This window comes from Aythya ferina, assembly GCF_964211825.1.
Source record: "Aythya ferina genome assembly, chromosome: 5".
NCBI lineage: Eukaryota > Metazoa > Chordata > Aves > Anseriformes > Anatidae > Aythya > Aythya ferina.
Window position 1 is genome coordinate 20,077,033 of NC_140301.1, and position 18,899 is coordinate 20,095,931.

At 41.3% G+C, this 18,899-nt stretch overlaps 1 long non-coding RNA gene across 1 annotated transcript; it reads right to left on the bottom strand.

The window, feature by feature from the left end:
- Nucleotides 1-1,012: 1,012 nt before the first annotated feature.
- On the bottom strand, nucleotides 1,013-14,710 carry LOC311437642. Its single transcript, XR_014693603.1, has 5 exons — nucleotides 14,628-14,710; nucleotides 11,636-11,713; nucleotides 11,082-11,226; nucleotides 2,792-2,958; nucleotides 1,013-2,577 (listed from the first exon to the last, which is right to left on the bottom strand). It is a non-coding gene; the product is annotated as an uncharacterized lncRNA (long non-coding RNA).
- Between the last annotated feature and the right edge of the window lie 4,189 nt (nucleotides 14,711-18,899).

An 18,899-nucleotide genomic window follows, 5' to 3' on the forward strand; every position in this document is an offset into this window, starting at 1 on the left:
CAAATTGCATTAAAGTAATCTGTAATCATTTGAGTTACAGTATGAGTGAAATACTCTCATAGCTGAGCAGTTAAAATGGAAATGTAGTGTTGAGAAGCTATATTTGCCATAGTTTATTGCCCACTCTACACATTGCAGAATATCAGGTTCGTTCCAGTCAAGGTTAGTCAGACATTTGTGTTTGGTTTTACGTATAACCAAAAAAAAAGAAAAAAAAGAAAAATGGAGACACCAGTAATAGGAAAAGAGGAAAAGCCTCTGCCTTATTAGGCCTTTCATTCATTTGTTTCTTAGGAAATTGGAGCAGGGCAGATAGGCCAGCTCCCAAGGCTGCCAGGCAGGGTGTGTTTCCCAGGAAGTGAGTAGGTGGCATGAAAAGGCCAGTGAGGGCTGGTCTGTGCTGAAGAACAAAGCTTTTAATCGGAAATGCAGAAGCTCAGCATATCTAGTTGTATTATCATCTTGAAGCATTGCAAATGCTTGGTATATATAGCACTAACATTGCCCCTACTATGCTGAAACATCATGCTTGCTTTAATGCACAGTACTAAAAATTTCGACTTCACATAAATTAGCTTTATTAGCTACTTTACTTAGTCATCATTCCTATTACTGCTTCATTACATATCTGATTCATAATCATTGACTTATGAAGAACAGATTGCAGAGAGTTCCCCCCCGCCCTCTGTCTGCTCCTCACCTTCCCATGCTCCATGCTTCCGCTAATACAATGGCACGGCGGATAACACGGATCCCTTTTGAGTCTCGGTGTGGGACAGCCAGCAATGCTCTGTCCTTGTAAGGATGCGTTTCCCTCTCAGACCTGCTGTAGTCTCTATCAGTCTTGATTGGAGTGTCTGACTCACAAGGATGAGCTAATTTTGTTGGCAAGATCCTGCTTTCCTGAGCCAGGACAATCATATTTTTTCTGGTGCTTGGGTGGCTGTGATAGGAGTCTGAAATATTGCATGTGTGTAAAATAGTCACAGCATAAAAATATACTCATAAAATGTTTAGGCTATGAACAGTTTACTTGCCCTTGGTACACGGGAGCAGACATAGTGAGGGCATTTTTCTGTCTCACCAGTGGGAAGAAGCAGGTCATTGCCCGGCTTTTGTGTTAGGAGGCTACATGGCTCTGAGACTGGTTTTTACATCCACTGAGGCATGACTTTAAAGTTAAGTGCAGGGTGTGGCTCTTCTGCTGAAACAGGCATCAAGCAACTGGGGTTTCCAAAATGCCCAGGTGATGTCCGGGATTTGTCACATCTGTTCCCTTGCGTGTTATGCTGGTAGCATGCTTTGGGAGTGTTCAGAGCATGAAGCTGTATGTTTTGGAAGGAAAGGAAGGTAGGAAAGACTTCTTGAAAGAAAACTGTTATTTCTTTGTGTCATCTTTATTTGCTGTCCTTTGTTTTTTGATTGCTATGGCAGCATTGTCTTCAAGCACTACAGAGTTTCTCCAGTGACTCATAATTTTGTAGCAGCGTACGTGTCACGCCAGCTATCCACATGTTCCTTGTCTGCAAAGGGGTGCCTCTAGATGTTTGCCACTGCTTACAAGAAGAACTGTGTTTTCCCTTCAGTTGCTGGAAAGAATTCTGCAGTCATCAGGCTATTCTTTTACAGGTGAAACTGGAAAATTGTTCTAAAAGAATCTCATATGTAGCAGAAAGGATGCTGCTAGCAGGGACATGCACATTACATGGCTAATACTTGCACCCACTGTGCCTCAGGTGAAAGGTTTTGGCCTCAGGAAGGGGTTCGTGCTAGTTTTGCTTGCTGCAATGAAGAGAAAATTTGAAAATCCCAAATGCCTTGTAGAATTCCTGTGACCTTTTGGTAACTTTTTAGACACATGCACTTGCTAAGCTCTAATATGCATGTGGTCACTGAACTGGCACTCTTCAAAATTAAATAGACCTAATGCAAATTACTAATAATCTGAGAAAGCTTTGTGCTAAAGAGGCTGTAGTAAAATTTCACAGGAGAATCCTCTTCTGCAGGCTATGTTAAATGGCCTTGTTAGACATTTGAGTATTGAGTATCATTATGTAGTGATTTGAGAAGAGCAGAAAAAAATTGTAAAACTGCTAGTAAGATTCTCACGGCAGATCCATTATGGCTAGTCTCACCAGTAATAATTTAGAGTTTTAATTTTTTCAAGTGTCCCTCAGGTTTACTATATCCAGCCAAACGGTTCTTGGAAAAGTTGGCAGCATGGCAGCTTTTTATGACTTGTCCCCACTGGTGGCTTTTTACAGCTTCCTCCCCGATACGTGTGTGCACATGGATGCACACGCATGCACAGGCACACACAAGGAGTTTCAGGGAGCAGTATGAGGTTGTCAAGCCCCGTGTAGCTCCCAGCTTAATTCACATGATTCAGAAGCCAGCAGCAGCTTGACGCAGGGTCTTTTTTCTTGGTTTTAAATATATATGAAAAAAAAAAGAACAAAACCAAAGGTGGATTGATTGATACAGGAGCTCAAAGAGTGATAGCGGGTCCTGATTTGAATAGCCTTCCTCAAAAACCGCACCTCTGTCTCTGGATTTTACTCATCAATCAATACCCATCTGTTTGAAAAGTGAAGCACCTGCTGAGAAGCTGGTAAGACTCCTGGCACAGAGTGTAAATACCCTGAACCTTGGGATTTATATCAGCCGTCAGGGAGAAAAATATATTTTCTACCTAATCGGCACAACACAGACAAAGTTATCCTCGCTGGGTGCCGGGCTCGTGATTCAGAGCCATCTGGCACAGACAAACGGGGGCTGGAGAGGTACGTGCCTTGGGGTCTCTGCTGCAGGGAGGCAGTGAGCTGGTGCCCAAGGTGCCGTGGTCGATGCATCCTCACCAGCTGGGATGTGGGTTCTGGGGCTTTCCCCATCCCTGCTGTCCACTTGCATGGGCAGAGCTGGCCACAGGTGCGGTGTGAGCCATGGGGTCACAATCATCTGTATGGGTGATTTTACACAGACACATTGAAATTAGCTTCAACATGTGCAAAAACTCTTTGACAGAGCCTCTTGCAGTAAAGTCCCCAGAACATGAATTTTGACAAGGAAAGAGCCCATTATTATCAGTGATGTTTCAACCATTATTTTATGAATATATTCAATGACAAGAACTAGCTTGTTTCCAAGACAACAAAATTCAAACCCCGTCCATGATTGCTCTAAAGGAGGCCTCCTGTCATTTCGTTCCTTTGAAGAAACTCACAATTTGATGGGCAAAATGCCAGAAATAATTAGACAGAATAGCACCATAAACCCCAATGGAAGCAAAATATCTGCTGTAAGAATTTCCCACCAGAAATCTTGAAAATCAAATCAAAGCCTGGATAAAATCTTTTCTGTTGAGGATATGAACCAAAAAGGGAAAAAAAAAAAAAAAAAAAAAGTGGGTGGGAGAAGACTATACAGTTTTCTAGTTCATCAAAGAGAATACTAAAAACTGTCTTTGTGACTTGCTTGTGTCTTCTCGTGAAATAATAAGTGGGCAGGGCAACCAAATTTAAAGCAGTATTCCCCAAAGCAAGGTCAAAACTGCTAGAAATGTTCATTTCATTTTTATTTGCTTTTCCTGTGAGGTATCCACTGTGGCTATAATTTCCCATTCTTTATGGGGAGATCAAAAGATTTGTGCTGTGCAGTGTAGGAATCAATTCAGTTATCCTGGCAGCACGCCAATCTTTATTACGTTATTTGTTAACCCAAGTTATTGCAGAATAGAATAACTGTTCTATGGGATAAATGAGGGAGTTTTTCTTGCTTCCTTGACCTTGATTTCCATGCTCACACCTTGTCCTCTCAGCACCCACATGCAGATAATGATTGTCTGTGTTAGAGTGAATGAAATATCACTGCAGATCCCACGCCGAAGCAAATCATTGAGTCGGTGGCGTGTAAGCTAACCAGCAGCCTGCATTGTTTGCCTTTGCATTGTGCAGCATATAAAGCCTTAGGTGCTTCTTACACTGGGTGGGAGTCTCCCCTCTTTACTGGCAGTAAAATGAGCCCCAGTGACGTGAGCTGTCTTTGCTCTTTTCTTCCTACTAGGCCATTTCTGTAACCCTTAAAAAGCTAAATAAATCAATCAAGCGATCCTCTGTGAAATATATATTTTTAAATCTTTTTAATTGTTTATGGGCATTGATCTATTTTGTTAGTTTGGGGGATGTACATTAAAAGTAGAACTTGGAGTTTTCCCTGAGTAAGCATCACATTTTCAAGTCTACTGGTTCCTCACGGGGAATTTTTCGTTTATATTTTCTCAATAGAAAATTGCAGGTTTTGCATAGTCAGATTTTTTTATAGAGAAAATGGAGGGCAGGTTCTGTTTCTCATTCAGCTGAATTGGTCTAATTCAAAATAGGCTTGATGCCAATCAAATTGAGTAGCTTTGGGATCAAGTCAGCTTTTATCTGTATCCCACAGAGCAGCTGCAAGGACCTCTGGTAGTGGAAATTTGTGGGTATCATGCACCAGTGTTGCTCTGAACCTAGACCCTGTGGCCAGGTGCTTTTCCTGTTCTGCACGGAGCTCTCTGATTGAAATTGTCATGCTGGAAGCCACTGCCATGGGTTTTTGGTGGTGTGTACTGCCGGGGGACTGAGCGCAGGAAGGGACAGACCGGAGATGTTCAGGAGCCTAAGGTAAGCCTAAGATTTAACTTCAGGGAGATGGGGTAGGAGCATGCTGATAGGTAGCATGCGCTGTGAAATGTCAAACTGAGTTGAACCCCCTAGGCTGATTTAACTCAGTACGGCAAAATTAGAGATTTCAGTACGGAAATTTTAGTAAGGGAGAGGGAGCAGGAACAACACTTGCAGGTTCTTTCAAAATGCTCTCTACTGTTAAAACCAGGTTGTTTCTTTTCTTTTTCTTAATTCTTTTTTAACCCTATTTTGAAATAGAAACAATTGTCAGAATCTCAGGGTTTTTCATGGGGTGAGTGTCCTTCATGGCAACAAATCCCAACTGCAATTTTTCAGACCTAAGTTAATGGCCTTAACTGACATCAGAAGAGGGCAAAATACCAAAAAGTGGAGTGTGTGGTGAGAAAACCATGCTCTGAGACTGGAAGTTGGGAAACAAGGAAGAGTAAATACTTGCCTTTCATTGTCCCTCCCCTAAAAGCCCCATAGTGGCTGGGGAAATTCAGGAAATACCTGTAGGGATAGACAGTGCCAGCCGGGCTGCTGCGCAGCGCTGAGTCTGGACAGGGAAGGGCAAATGCTACCACACCCTGTGGGAGAAGAGCAGGGGATGGGGAGGAAAAGATTCTCTGCCTTTGGGGAGAGGCCCCATAAAGGGCCTTAAATGCTGACTTTCAGAGTATTTTTTCTCATTCTTCTGCCATAACCTAAAAACATTTCTGTTTCCCGGCAGGTTGAGAGAAAGGTGTTTACAAAAGCACTAAGCCTGACAGTCCAGCCACATAGAATCAAAATGGGAAACTTAAATTCATAAGCTTACTCCTTTAAACTGATGGAAATAGATCCAAACAAAACAAAGCAAAACAAAAGCATTAAGTAAACATGTTGGAATATACAATGGATAATGGATATGGAGGGATGATCTAGTCATGCATGCTAAACAGATACATTTATGAGTATAAATTTAATTAGCATCTGGAAATTAGCAAGAATAGAAAGAAGGGCAATGTGTTCTTAAGTGAAGGCGATGAATAGGTACTGTTTGGTGCATATAGATAAATGAGGATTTAATTTGTAAGGCATAATAAGCCAGGTGCCCATAAAATATATACATTTTTTTTTTTTCTACTGGATATCACAGTGGATAATGATGTAATACTTCAAGGTCAGTCTGTTTCTATCCATTCATCTCTTTTGGGGGATTTGTTTTTTATATAGCTAACTAAAATACACAACTAACTACTAACTAACTAAAATTCATTTCCCTTGCAGTTACCTTTCTTCCCATGACAGACCCTGTCCTTATCAGTACCAGTTTAAAGCACATAGAAAGAAAAATTTCCCCATATTGTGTTATGGGAGAAGCCACAGAGGCAGAAATAGAATGATAAAATCAAGTTAGAGGTTTCCTTAGGGCTTAAAGAAGTTATACTTTCTTGTAGTTCCCCACAACATCGGTGTTGAATAAAAAATTAATTCAGATCTAGTTTCAAAAGAGAAAGTTCCCTACAATCACTGTTTGCGTGGCTAATATTGAAAACAGGTAAGTGTTTTAGTGATGCAATCTCAGGCAGTTGAGAGGGGTCTATTTCTCCTTAGAGAAGAGGAACCCTTGAATAAAAACAATGATGAGTTGACTTTATTCTTATTTTTGCCTATTACTTTACCAACATATTTGTGATTATAAGTAAGCCAGTCATTTTTTTTTTTTTTTCTCCTGTGTGTGTGTCTAGATAGCTTAAGATATTTTACAACAGAGTATTATTTTATGTGACAAATAGCGTGTGATGGAAAGTCAGCTTTAAAGCTCTGCACAGAGCCACTAGCCGTGGTCAACCTGAAACCATTTTAAACACAGGAATGGCCATGGTGGGTGAGAGTTGCGGGTCATCTAGTCTGCTGTCTGTTCTCTGGTGTGGCTTGTAAGGGATACTTGCAGAAAGAAGTAGGAGTACATGGCAAGTGTGTGGCAATCCTGTCTTGGGCGTCTGCTTCAGCTTCCCTTTTAGGGATTGGAGCACTCCGCACACTCGACACCTGCGAGTTTTGAGGCCTCTATAATCAGCTCGTATTGGGAGCAAGGTATGGGGGATGGTTTTCTGCTAATCAAGATCTTTTCAGGGTGGGAATGTAGTGCTGTGTCAGCCAGACTGCGTGTACCTCTCCCTTTCCTGTCTTGTAGAGAAAGAAAATATGTTCCAACTCTAAACTGTCAATTCGGTATCCTAAATTCATTACAAAACACTGAATTAAGTGTAATGCACAGCAAGGACTGGGAAGGTAGCTGTCTGGAAGCCTGAAGGAGGGGTAGGCAAGTTTTGACAAGCGCATATGGATCTATAAATGAGAGCTGCTGTCTTCTCACCATGCCTAGGATCTTTTCCTTTCCCCAAGTCCCTTTGCCTAGTACAATCTTCAAAACACCCAGACTTTCAGTGTTTTGATGATTGTTCCTGTTTTTTCTTGTTAATTGAGGAACTTATGTCTTTGCTAATTTTACATTTGAAAACCAGACGGCCTTTGTCAAAGAGGGATTTAGTTGCTGCTTTGATTTTCATTCCTCAGTCTGTACATTGACTGAGGCACGTTCCCGTGGAGAAATGCAAGTCCAAGAGCAAGTCCTCGTATGTGTGTCCCTGTGGGAAAGGGGATGCATTTCCAGATGCATAGCAACTGGAACTAATATTTCCTGATACTTGAATCTGAAAACATTGTTTTAACATTGGTTTTAAAACAGAACTTTCTGGGTTTGTTTAAAAAAAAAAAAAAAAAAAAAAGTTAAACCCTAAGTACTGTGTGGATCTATGAGTTCCCTTTTCCCTGTCATCTATAGGAATCTCATCCATCTCCTTAAGCATTTCAGCAGAGACTACTACCACTTGGAGTGAAAAATTAATGACAGCAGGAAATCCTGTTGTCCCAGTGATGGATAGGACTGCAAGGGTTACATGTTGCATTTTGGTGATGTTCAGCAGGGTGAGGGAAGATTAGTACAGTCTTTTTTTTTTCTGTTTTCCCATGTTTCTGGGAGTGCCAGCACAGACCTTGTAGCTGGGTAGCAGAGCCAGCCTCTTCATCAACATTTTGATTTTTTCAGGTGCTGCAGCAGCTTCTTGGCATTTCCAGCAAAATTGAGGTGCTTGTTTGTTGCTGCTATTCTTCAAAAATGGAAGACAGAAGAGAGAAGGTTTCTTTATTATTATTATTATTATTATTATTTATTGTTATTTTTTCAGTTGCTGTCCGAACAAACCACAAGGACATTTTATGGGAGAAAGTAAAAGTGTTTTTCTTCAAACCAGGTATCATAGGGCTACTGCAAGCAATAGCTGTATGCAGATTTCTGCAGGAGGAAAAATTTTGTCACTCTGTCTCTCTTTTATAAGGAAAGGTATTAAGCACCCCACATTTTATGCTGGGAGACATTGCTCCCAGCTCCTCATGCAGTAAGTAGCTATGTTGCACTGGCATGCAAGGGATTCCAGTTGGACTCAGGGACTATTGCAAAGGAATTGAGGAGGAGGAATATTTTGATCACTCTTTGAGTGTATATATATATGTATATATAGTTTTGAATTAACACACCAGTGATGAACATACCTGCTTTAAATGGCTTTGTGGTGGTGGAGGGAGAACGAACTATCTCTTACTGACAATTGTTTCATGATAAATTTAGCGTGGCAGTAAAAAAAGGGTTTACATTTGTACGTATGTCGTTTATGAACAACAGTTTTCATCCATTTAATAATGACCTTGCTTTTCTCATGAGAACAGCACAATTATCAATCTGTCTGTACGGTTTCTGTGGTGCAAGATAGCACGTCCTGTTACACTTAATCGTCTCGCCCATCTGTGGAGCGCTAGTCTCGCCGGAAGACACCTGCTTTCTCAAATGTTATTTTAAGGATCAGATCCATTGCAGTTGATTGTGTGACGCCTGTTACGGTGGTTGTGCTTGAGGAGAAAGATGGGTAAAAGCCAGGCTTCCTAGCAGGCATGTGAGTTAGCAAAAACAGCCACTAATTAAAAAAAAAACAAAAGACACATGCACATAAAGCCCATGAGCAAACATCTCTCTCTTTGCGTAAAGTATTAAAGTTCAGTAAAGGATTTGTCATAAATTGAAGCTAATGGTTAATTTAATACTTCTTCATTCTCTTTTGGCTATGGAAAGTACTGTCTAGATTTGCTAGGGTTAAAATAAGCAGGGAAGGATTGAGACGTTGTCTGTGGTTTTGCCCATGAAGGCTTTGCTTTATTTTCAGTTTATTTATACATTTTTTGGTCTGAAAAAGTCCCAGCATTTCAAGATTGACTCAGGATTGGCAGACTGGTTTTTGAACTTAGAAATCCTCATACTGACATTACGGAGCTGGAGAGAACAGGTTAGGTACAAAGGTCTTTGTACTTCCCATACCCTCCTGAGGAGCGTGCTTCAAAGCCAGCACTTTGTAAATTATCTCTCATTCAGGTTCCCCTTTTCCTGTGCTTTACCTCTGAACATCTGGCTGGCCAGATAGGGCTACCTGCACCGTCCCTCTGCCATAGGGGACAGAAAACCTTGAGCATCCCCTGCACAAGTACCTGAGAAGTGCTAGAGCAGGTTACTTCTCACTGAGCAGTTGTGCCATCCTCTGGGCTCCACAAAGAAAACCTGCCCCCCTCAAGTCCACACTCCACTGTTTTAAGTAAAATCTTTTAACTGAAAATGTAGCTTACAGCATTATGTGTGTGAGTTGGTGTACGTGCTCCTAAACATTTTCGTGTACTTCTGAACTTTAGGTTTGGCAGGAATAGGTCTCTAAGAATCCAAAAAGTCTTGCCACGTAATATAGGATGCCTTAAACATAAGTATACAGACTTTGGAGGTTTATATAAACTTTGGGTAAAAATGGTGCGATACAGTATCTATTCCTGAGCTTTGGAACTGTATTTGCCACCTGTTTAAACAGGTCTGCCATATAAATGAGTGTACTGTGATGCTGGACCGGGGTTACACGAGGAAGACCCTGATCCTGCCTTCATCTGTGTAAATGGTAAAAGCTTACATTAACCAGAGCCAAGTGGCATCAGGGTAATAGGCATCAATAATTACTAATAGCACTATAGTATTAACATTATTTACTGAAACTTTCTTTAAATGGAAAGGTGGTCTCTTGCTGGTAGGAAGGAAGGTTTTACTGGATTGTGTAAACCTATAGTGGAAGCCTAAAAGAAAAACCCAGCAAGAAGGATTGGTTACTGAATTAATGGATTTTTTATTCACTTTCTTTTGGCTTGAATTGCTGGCAGGGGCTCAGGAATAGTGATGAATACTCTGTAATGTGAACTCCGAAAGCGATGCTGTGCCATACCTCTGTGCTTATGCAGCAGAAGTCAGGGTGAGAGCAGGGTGGTGGCACTGCCCCTCTGTGAGCCCTGCTGTGATGGAGGACATGTCCCCTACTGAGCGATGCCACCCAGAAAGGATGTAAAAAGGGAAATAGGTTCAGAAATGAGCCACATGTGCAAGCGTCTGTTTAGCTACGCTGGAGGAAAGTTTAGGGTTGACTTGATCACAGCCTACATGACCAAACCGAAGTTAGCCAAATTCAAATAGTAATAATATTAAAAAAAAAAAAGCAGTTCATGTATGTCATAATGGATTTCCTGTCGGTGGAAATTCTTCATACCTAGAGTGTATATTGTGTCTATTTCTAAAACACTCTTATTTAGCTTAAATGGAATCCCGAGAAAACCTGTAAGAGGCCTGTGTTATTTTGGGACATCAAGAAAAAGGCCATATCTATAAAATTTAGAATCCATGATCTCAGATTAGTTGTTTGCTGTGCTGTCTTTGACAAGTGGGAGGGATAGCAGTGTGCTGGGTTTTGCCACCGTAGGAGAATACTGAATGAATTACGATATTTAATAGTTCTGTAGGGAGACAGAGGGATATAAGTGGCATGAAGGAAACTAACATTATCTTAGTCTATGAAAGAAGCACTACAGTAATAGGAAATAATAGGCTACTAAATTTGACTTTGGTTGCAGGCAAGTTCCTGGAGATTTTAAGAGCTCAGATCACAAAATATATGGGGAAGTGTGCTCTGATAAAAGTTACCAATGTGGCTTCAGAGGGAATACACTTTATATGGCACAGCTAGGTAAGTTATTTTGTGAAGCTCATTGCGAGGACAAAAATGTGATGAAGGTAAGAAAGGGAAACAAATGTAAACTGCTTGGATCTTACATTAAGTCAAACAGCAGTGGCTAGGATTGAGAAAAGTGACCCATTTCTGAAGATATGAGGCCCATATGCATGACCACAGATAAGCAGAAGAGCAAGAGTGGCTAAGAACTGTGAAAGAAAACAGAAAAGAAGTAATTTTACATTTGGTGTGCTAAGGGTGCATTAACAAGCATTTAGTAATAGCTTACCCATCCACACTGATGGCAAGTGGAAGTTTGCTTTTAAAGGAAACACTGCCAAATCAACACTGAGCACCTCTGGAAATTCGGAGAATGGTATCTGGATCCTTCGAGCTGAAAATACATCTCATGCTGCAAGGAGCATGGATGTAACCTAGGAAAAATAGCAGGTAAAGAGGATTTAGTTTAGTCTCTCTCTATAAGCATATTGAATTTACAGCAGGTGCAACTGTGTCTTCAAAAAATTATTTCTCCCTCCCTCCTATATTCCACTCCCCTGGCAAAGAAAAAAAAAAAAAAGAACCCCTCAAACAGAGTTATAGGGCAGAGGAAGGTAGCAGGTAGGACAAAGTGTTTGGGGAATATGGCTTTATGAGATATTTATCAGATGTCTGACGGAACAAATTCAAGCTTCTTTCTTTTCTGCTTAAGATTTAGTGCATAGGAATCAGCCTTCTACAAATAAACTGTAAAAGGTATGACTGGAGAATATTATACTAAGATAGATCAGAGTCTTTTGTGTCCTACATGAGCGCTAGTGCACAGAAAGCAACACAACTCACATCAACTCCCCTCAAAAATGTTGTGTCCTAGTATTAAGTCCATCAAAGTTGATTCCAATGATGATGTTTTCCAGGTCTCTAAAACAGAGCAGAAACTGTTTAAAACCTGCCACATTACTGTGGCCGTTAACAAGCACAAATACAAGCTGAATCACATACTGATTGATTTCAGATCTTATTTCTACCCATTCTATTCCTTTGTTCATATCTCTCCATCAACACATCACGTTCACAATTCTTATACAACAAATTAAAATGAAGATAGGCACCAGAATTAATTTGACCTTGTGTTTTTATTTAATCTTGTGCTTTTTCCATGTAGAAGAGATACAAAAGAACAAGAAATGGATTATTCTAATAGTGAGGTTATGTCATGGTGCTAGTCTCCCATGCTAGTGAGACTTAACTATGCAGCTGATACACTAAGACTTGTTAGAAAGCCACCCAGGTGGAACCAAAGGGGGTCTTGAAATGGAAGATTGACCTGTAAATTCATTGAGGTCCTGGACCGTGCTTGTACAGATACATTGCGTGTTGCCTGCAAACAACCTACTTATCCCTTATTCACATTTGTGTTCCTACAGGGCATTGCTGTGGAGAGGGAAACCTCCCACCCTACTGGTGGCCAGCAGCTACTGAGCTCTTTCTGGCTTCTTGAGGCTGTCGACAGACATTTTGTCTTGGCTCTGGCAGCATGAGCAATGCAGGAGTGGTGGTAGGACGACATTAATTCAAACCAAATCCCAGCTCTGATTTAGTACACTGAAGTGTCTGCATACCACCCACACTCGGTAGAGCAATTTTTCAGGATCCTTGTCATCTGCAATGAGTATGTTAAACCTTTCTGAATTTTATTTGGGCTGCGTTTTACCTAGTGGAACCTCTCTGTCACCACTTTGCCTGCACCTTACAGTGGTCATGAATTGCATTTCAGTCATTTGCACTCTGAGAAAACAACAGTGATATTTTCAAAGCCCGGTTGTTCTCTGCTTGTATGTGTATGAGCAAGAGACCTATGTGAAGTATTATCTACCTTACCAAGTCACAAAAAATAAATAAGTACAGTCTCAGCCATAACATAAAGAAGCTGACCAGAAAACAGAATTAGTGGTGACATAGCAACTATTATGGCTCTGCAACTGAATGAATAGTATAGGAGCACAATGCATATTACTCCTGCTGTTGTGGCTCTGTTTCTTATATCTGTGGAGCAGTTTCTAATACAAGCATAGCAGAGAGCCAGCAGAAATACTACTTAGCATAGCTACCCAGCTGTGGAAAAGCATTAAATAATACAAACTCTGTATTGGCATAAACGCAACTTCCTTTGCTTCCAATTTAAACAATATTTGTCCTTCTCATCGCAGATGCTTCACTTTCTGATTTTTTACCTTCCTCTTATTTTAGTTCCTTGCTAGATCTGTTGCAGGAAGATCACAACAACATTTGTGATAGCAGTTCATTTAATTTGAAATTTAAATGTAAAAAGTTTTGACTGATAAACAAGTTGCGTATGTGAATTGATTTTGCAAGCTGGGACACTCATATCCCTCTTAATTCTTTAGAAGATCAGAAAATCAGTGTAATTTCCTAGCTTTATTTATGGCTATGTAATAGATTACATACTTTCCCAATGTGTCTAAAATGCCATTATAAAAGTCAATGTGCCTGTAGAACTGAGAAACATGAACAAGAAAGGAAATGTTTGCCTAATTCAGGTATGTGCTCATACTAGGCTTACTTTTTGATAGTTGCTAAGAGCTCCTGGAGCTGTTTGAAGCTTGTGGGAGATGAAAATGCTCAGCAGTGCTGTAGTTTAATTTGAGTAATCTGTGAACTTTACCAGCAGAAAATAAAAGTAACCTTTTGTTTTGCACAGTTCCTAATTGAATTGCTGATTTTTATTCATTTATTTATTTTTACCTAGGAGTTTGGTGGAAACAAAGACAAGCCAGGATTAGATACCCTTTTGGAGGAGCAGGTCAGTTGGTAGTTATTAAGCACAGTGAGACCAGTGCAGCTTCTAAGTGAAGTACCTGAGTACTGATCCCCAACTGGGATCCCCCAAGGGCAGAGATGGTGGCTGAGGAGCTGGCTGCAGCCTGCCCCATCGGCATTGTCCTTGCTTGAGGACCTGCCATCAGTGGTGTTTGTGTCAGACTGTGTGCTTCCTCTGTGCTGAACAGGTCGTGGTTCACATGGGTAAGGACTTGCTATCTCTTCCCATAGTTCACAATCAAATTAATGGCATAAAGGGCAGAGTTTATTCAAGAAGTAAACACAGACAGTTTCAGATTCCTTATTCATACACTGGAGAGTACTGTTCTAACAAATACTGCAAAAGGCTGTAATGTTGGGTTCTACTTGACATAATGTTAGTGTTAACTCTGACAAACAAAACTGTTGCTCAGATCTTCTGTGCTCAGCAATTAGCTACCATGAATGCTTTTAAAAACAAATTTATATTAAAATAGCTATGGATATGTATTGGATATTTACCTGAGAATTTTGTTGAGGGGGGAAAAATAAAGGAGGAAAGATAAGTTGGCCAAAGCCATATTGGTAGATATGTGCAGAGGCACAGGTATTGCAAGTACACAAAACTTAAAACCTTGGTGTTTATTGTTATTAAGATTTTAAAATCTTTATGAAGTCTTGAATTGAGGGGTTTTTATTTTCAGACAAATGATTGGCTCTCTTGTTCAGTCTACAGAAAAAGAAAGCCATTTGTTTGTGGAAATTACACTTTTTAGGTTGTTGCTATAAAATCTTGTACAGCTGTCTTTCTTACTTTTTAATTTTGAGGTTGCATTTCTTTTATTGACTTGTGACTTGTGGTGACAGAAAAACTCAGAGGATATTTTCTGGAGTTTGGTGTCTGAGTTGAGCTTAGCATCAAAATTAAATCAGTATCTACAGTGAACCAGAGTAGCTTTGATAATAGTTCACAAATAGTTCACAAAGTCTTTAAAACATTTTGAATGCTACCCACCAAAGTGCACACCCCATCCACTTACTGCTCTGTACAGAAAAGTGGGATTTCAGTGGTATCCAAAATGGTATTCCAGAGACTGTAAATAATCAGGCTAAAAATGGAGATTACCTCAGTGGAACCAGGACATAGGAACATATTAACATGTTGTTATGACAATAAAGTGGAGCGGATTATTCCATTATAAACCAAAAACTGCAGTGAACAAAGTTAATTACAGGAGCGTCCTCATTATTCACAGTTTTATGAGGACCTAGCTCTCTTTCCTTGCTGTTGACTCCCAAGTATATGAATGTTGTAAAAATATAAGATGTCAGTGAGCACAAAGTGCAGTGTGAAGCTGTTCAGATACCAGTCCAAGAAGCATTCAGTAGAAAAATATGATAGAAAACAGCGGTAACAAGAGGAGTTAGGTTTGCTGGTTAGTTTACAAGGACAAAGGGTTAGATTAACCTAAACCAAGTCAAACTGTTCTGATTTTAAAAAGCTGTGGAGCTGCAACCCAGTGTGTGGGACCAGCGGCAACCCTACCCTGAAGCTGTTGAGTTTACAACTGGACAGTTGTGTCTCAGTCATCCTGTGCTTGCACGTGGTGGCCTGCTAGTGCACAGCTTGCTCATTCCTGCTCCTATGGGCACACTTTCCCTAGTGCAATTTTCTCCAAGTTTGTCTCAGGCGTTACCTCTTTTCATGCATCCACAGGCTTCTTGGTTGCTTCAGAAACCAGCTGACCCTTTTCTTGTAGCAGCAAGCTCTGCTCCCTCTCCTGGGAACTCTTTTGGCTGCAGACTCAACCTGTTTGAGTCTGTGTTACAGCAGGGATGTTTTCTAACTCTGTGGGGGCTTGTTTGTCTTCAGCTTTTTGCTTTCTCCAGCATTCAGAAGTAATTACTGAACAATTAACAAAAAATAAAAGGTCCTTGAACGACACAGCAGACAGGTTGGGCTGCAGCACTTTTGTTCCCCATTCTTTATTTGTTTTGTGATCATGGGGGAGTTGTGCTGCCTCTTTCCCTCCCAGTCTTTATCTGCCTTATTTGTTCAGGCTGTGAATACCCCATGTCAGGAACTGTCTCTGATATATCTGTATTAGTGTTTAGATCAAACAAGCACCAGTTTATAATGTAGGTTCCAGGCTCTGCTGTTGAATATATTGGATTTGTAGGCTGCTCCTATGCTATCCCGAAAGAGTGACCTTGATGAAAGATGACCTTGGCAGAAGCTGGCTGAACTGATGGGTGTGCGTCTGGCACAGGGTCTGATGTTGAAGGAGACACCAGGCTTCCTGGCTGGCTTAGTATCTGACCTACTATGCCCTGCACTGCCTCTGACAACCGGATGATGACCAAGAGCCAAACACCAGTGGCTTTTTATGGATGTCCTTTTTAAAGAGAGAGTAAGCAGCGTGGGATTTTCACCATTTACACATAGTAAAACACTGAAGAGAATCTTCTTTGAGTCTATATGCATTTTCAGATGCTGCGTTTGTCATCCACGCATCCTGTGCCAGGGTATTCTCTGTCCCTCCTTGCAGCCTTGTTCTGAGCCTTTCCTCAGTCAGTGCATTAATGTATACGGTTGCTGCTCAAGGAACTGGAATTGCATTAGGATTTCAGCATTTATTATGGTAAAGAAGTTTCAGTGTAATTTAAGCTGAGAATATAGAACGAAGCTGCTGTGTGTCATGATGCTCATTAGACATCCATGCAAAAGGTGAAGCTGTTTTTATTAATGTTGAGTTTTAACTCAGAGGATAAGCCAGAAGGAAATATCCTAAGTGTGTTTCTTGACACAAATGGAAGCACCTGTGCACACAAGTCATCCTTTGACTCCTGTCTTGAGGGCTTCCTAACAGATAACTCATTATCTGTACTGAGAGCATCACATGCAGAAGATTTGCAGATGCAAAGACTCTGTTTATACTTATCTGTGTGGACTCCATACACAGACTTTTGATACTACTGGTGACAAGACTGCTTTGATTCGCCTATCACCATGTATGAGGTGGGCTAAAATGCCTTGTTCCATAGGGGCAGCACTTTCATAGAACATGTGCTTTCTCCTTGCCATGCTTAAATGTTTTCACATGCTCTCTCTTCATTAATCTGTCTATTTCACTCTCTTGCCATCCATTTAAAAGATTTCTCCCTTATGGTTTATTGGTATTTACAAGTATAAGACTTTCTCTTGAGCTGCATGCAATTCATTTTTAATAAGGAGTAACATATACTGAAAGCACTTATAAATGTTCCGAGCCTGTGATTCTTAATTGTGCTGTGTGTATTTTGTGAAATACTGCTATCCTTCACACCCTTTTTGCTTGCAGAGTTACAGTGCGTTATGTAGTAGCAATAAATGTTAAATAACCTGCCTGCCACCCAGTCCCACTTTGTGGTGCTTGTATAATTACAGAGGCTTTTGGAAATTGCATTGTGAGGCTCTGATTTGATGGCGACATACAAACAGTTCACTGTAAACACGCTTTCATTACATGAGATTTCATTACCAGAGGTTTCGGCTCTAATATCCTCTTTCCTTTGAGGATCAGGGCCAACATTACAGTAACCACATTGTTAGCAAGAGCAAGGTGTGAGATTAAGAGTGTGGACTCCATTGATCGGGGAGCTTCAGAGTAAGGGTGCTAAATATTCCTTATTAAGTGGGAGCTCAGCTTGGCTGTATGTGTAATGACTGCACAGAAGCATTTGAATTATGTTGCCTTGAGCAAGTTAGGAAAAAAAAAACAGGGTAAGATTGATATCAGATTCTTCACCATTTATTTTTCTGTTATTCATGGGTAAGCTACTGATCTCACGCAGGTGTTTTAGCACAGAGGCTGCCACTCTTTGTGGGAATGGGGCTGTGGCTCCCCACCTCAGGTGGCTGAGTTTCACACTTAGTACTCAGGCTGTAGAACAAGCACTTGCTATATCTCAAAACATGCAAATATATTTCAAAGACCAGGTGTATGACCACAGAGTGTGTGGAAAGCCACGAACCCCTGTAGCTCCCAGAGCACCACATAGATACCAGTGAGTGCTGATCAGACTGCTGTTTATACCAGCCCAACATTGGGCCCACTGGGCTCTGGCTCTTCCACAAAGCTCCTGAAAATGGTTCTCTTGTCTTCTAATAAAACTCTATTAGCATCCTTGTTACTCCAGCGTGTGCACCTTTGTAATTAACAGCTCACAGATGCTGTATTTTCTTCCTTGATGTTTCCCTCCCCTCTATTTTTGCCTTGTTTCCCTTTGTGAGTTGGTGAGGCAGTGCTGAGCTTGGTACTGGCTTCCCTTGACAGTAAGCATTAAGCTGTTGCAAGCGTCTCCCTCAGACTGTTAATTGTCTTGGAATAATTCATTAGTGAACGTGCCTGCTTTCTGCCAGCTACGTTTCATTGGTGAAAGCCAGGCTGGGCTTGTGTGCTCCTTTCCAGCCATGGCCCCTGCTCATGGCGCTAACCTCTTTGTTCAGAGGAAGAAATTGTTTTCCAGCCCATGCATTGGGGAAAGATTCAATTATATCAGTACATGGAGGGGACTGCCGCTACGGAGGGTGGCGGGCACCGAGCAGGTGCTGTCTGGTGTGGAGTTTCAAAGGTGGGCTGGAAGGCGCTCATTGGGTTTCTCTGCGGTCGTGTGTTGCAGGCATGCCAGGCATTTCAAGTGCTGGCTGCCATGTGCTAGCTTCTGTGTTTCAGCTGCTACAGTAAGTTCACTTATTCTGCTTCTCCACATGTAGTACAACACAGATTTTCAATAGAATCTATTAAAAGCAACCCTGGATCAGGGTGGGCTGGAGTGCAGAATCTCCGGAGAATGTATCCCATCTTTTGGGGCTGACCTCTTTGTTTTGATCAGCAATGTCATCTCTAGCCTTTACACCCATTTACGACTTTCCACTGGTTTTTTGCTTGAGGCCCTGATCTCAGTTCTCTAGAAGCTACTCTGCTTCCACTGCCTGGAGTGGGTTTCAGGTCTGTCCCACGGGACCCACTCTGGAGAGTTGCTTGAGTTCCCTAGAGCAGGGCATGTCCTGGAATGAAAGACTGGGAAGAGAAAAGTCAGGAGAGGTCTGACCTGACCTCTGTGCTCAGCCCCTTGTAGAGCCCTGCAATAGCTGTCCCCCTGGAAAAAAATTGCTGTTTTGCAAGGCTGTGGGGTGCAGCTTCTCCTTGCTTCCTCCTCTTCCTCCTCCTCCTCCCAAAACCCTGCTATGCTGCCTCACACTGGCTCCTGCAGCAGAGCTGCTTTCCTGGAAGCCAAAGGTGGG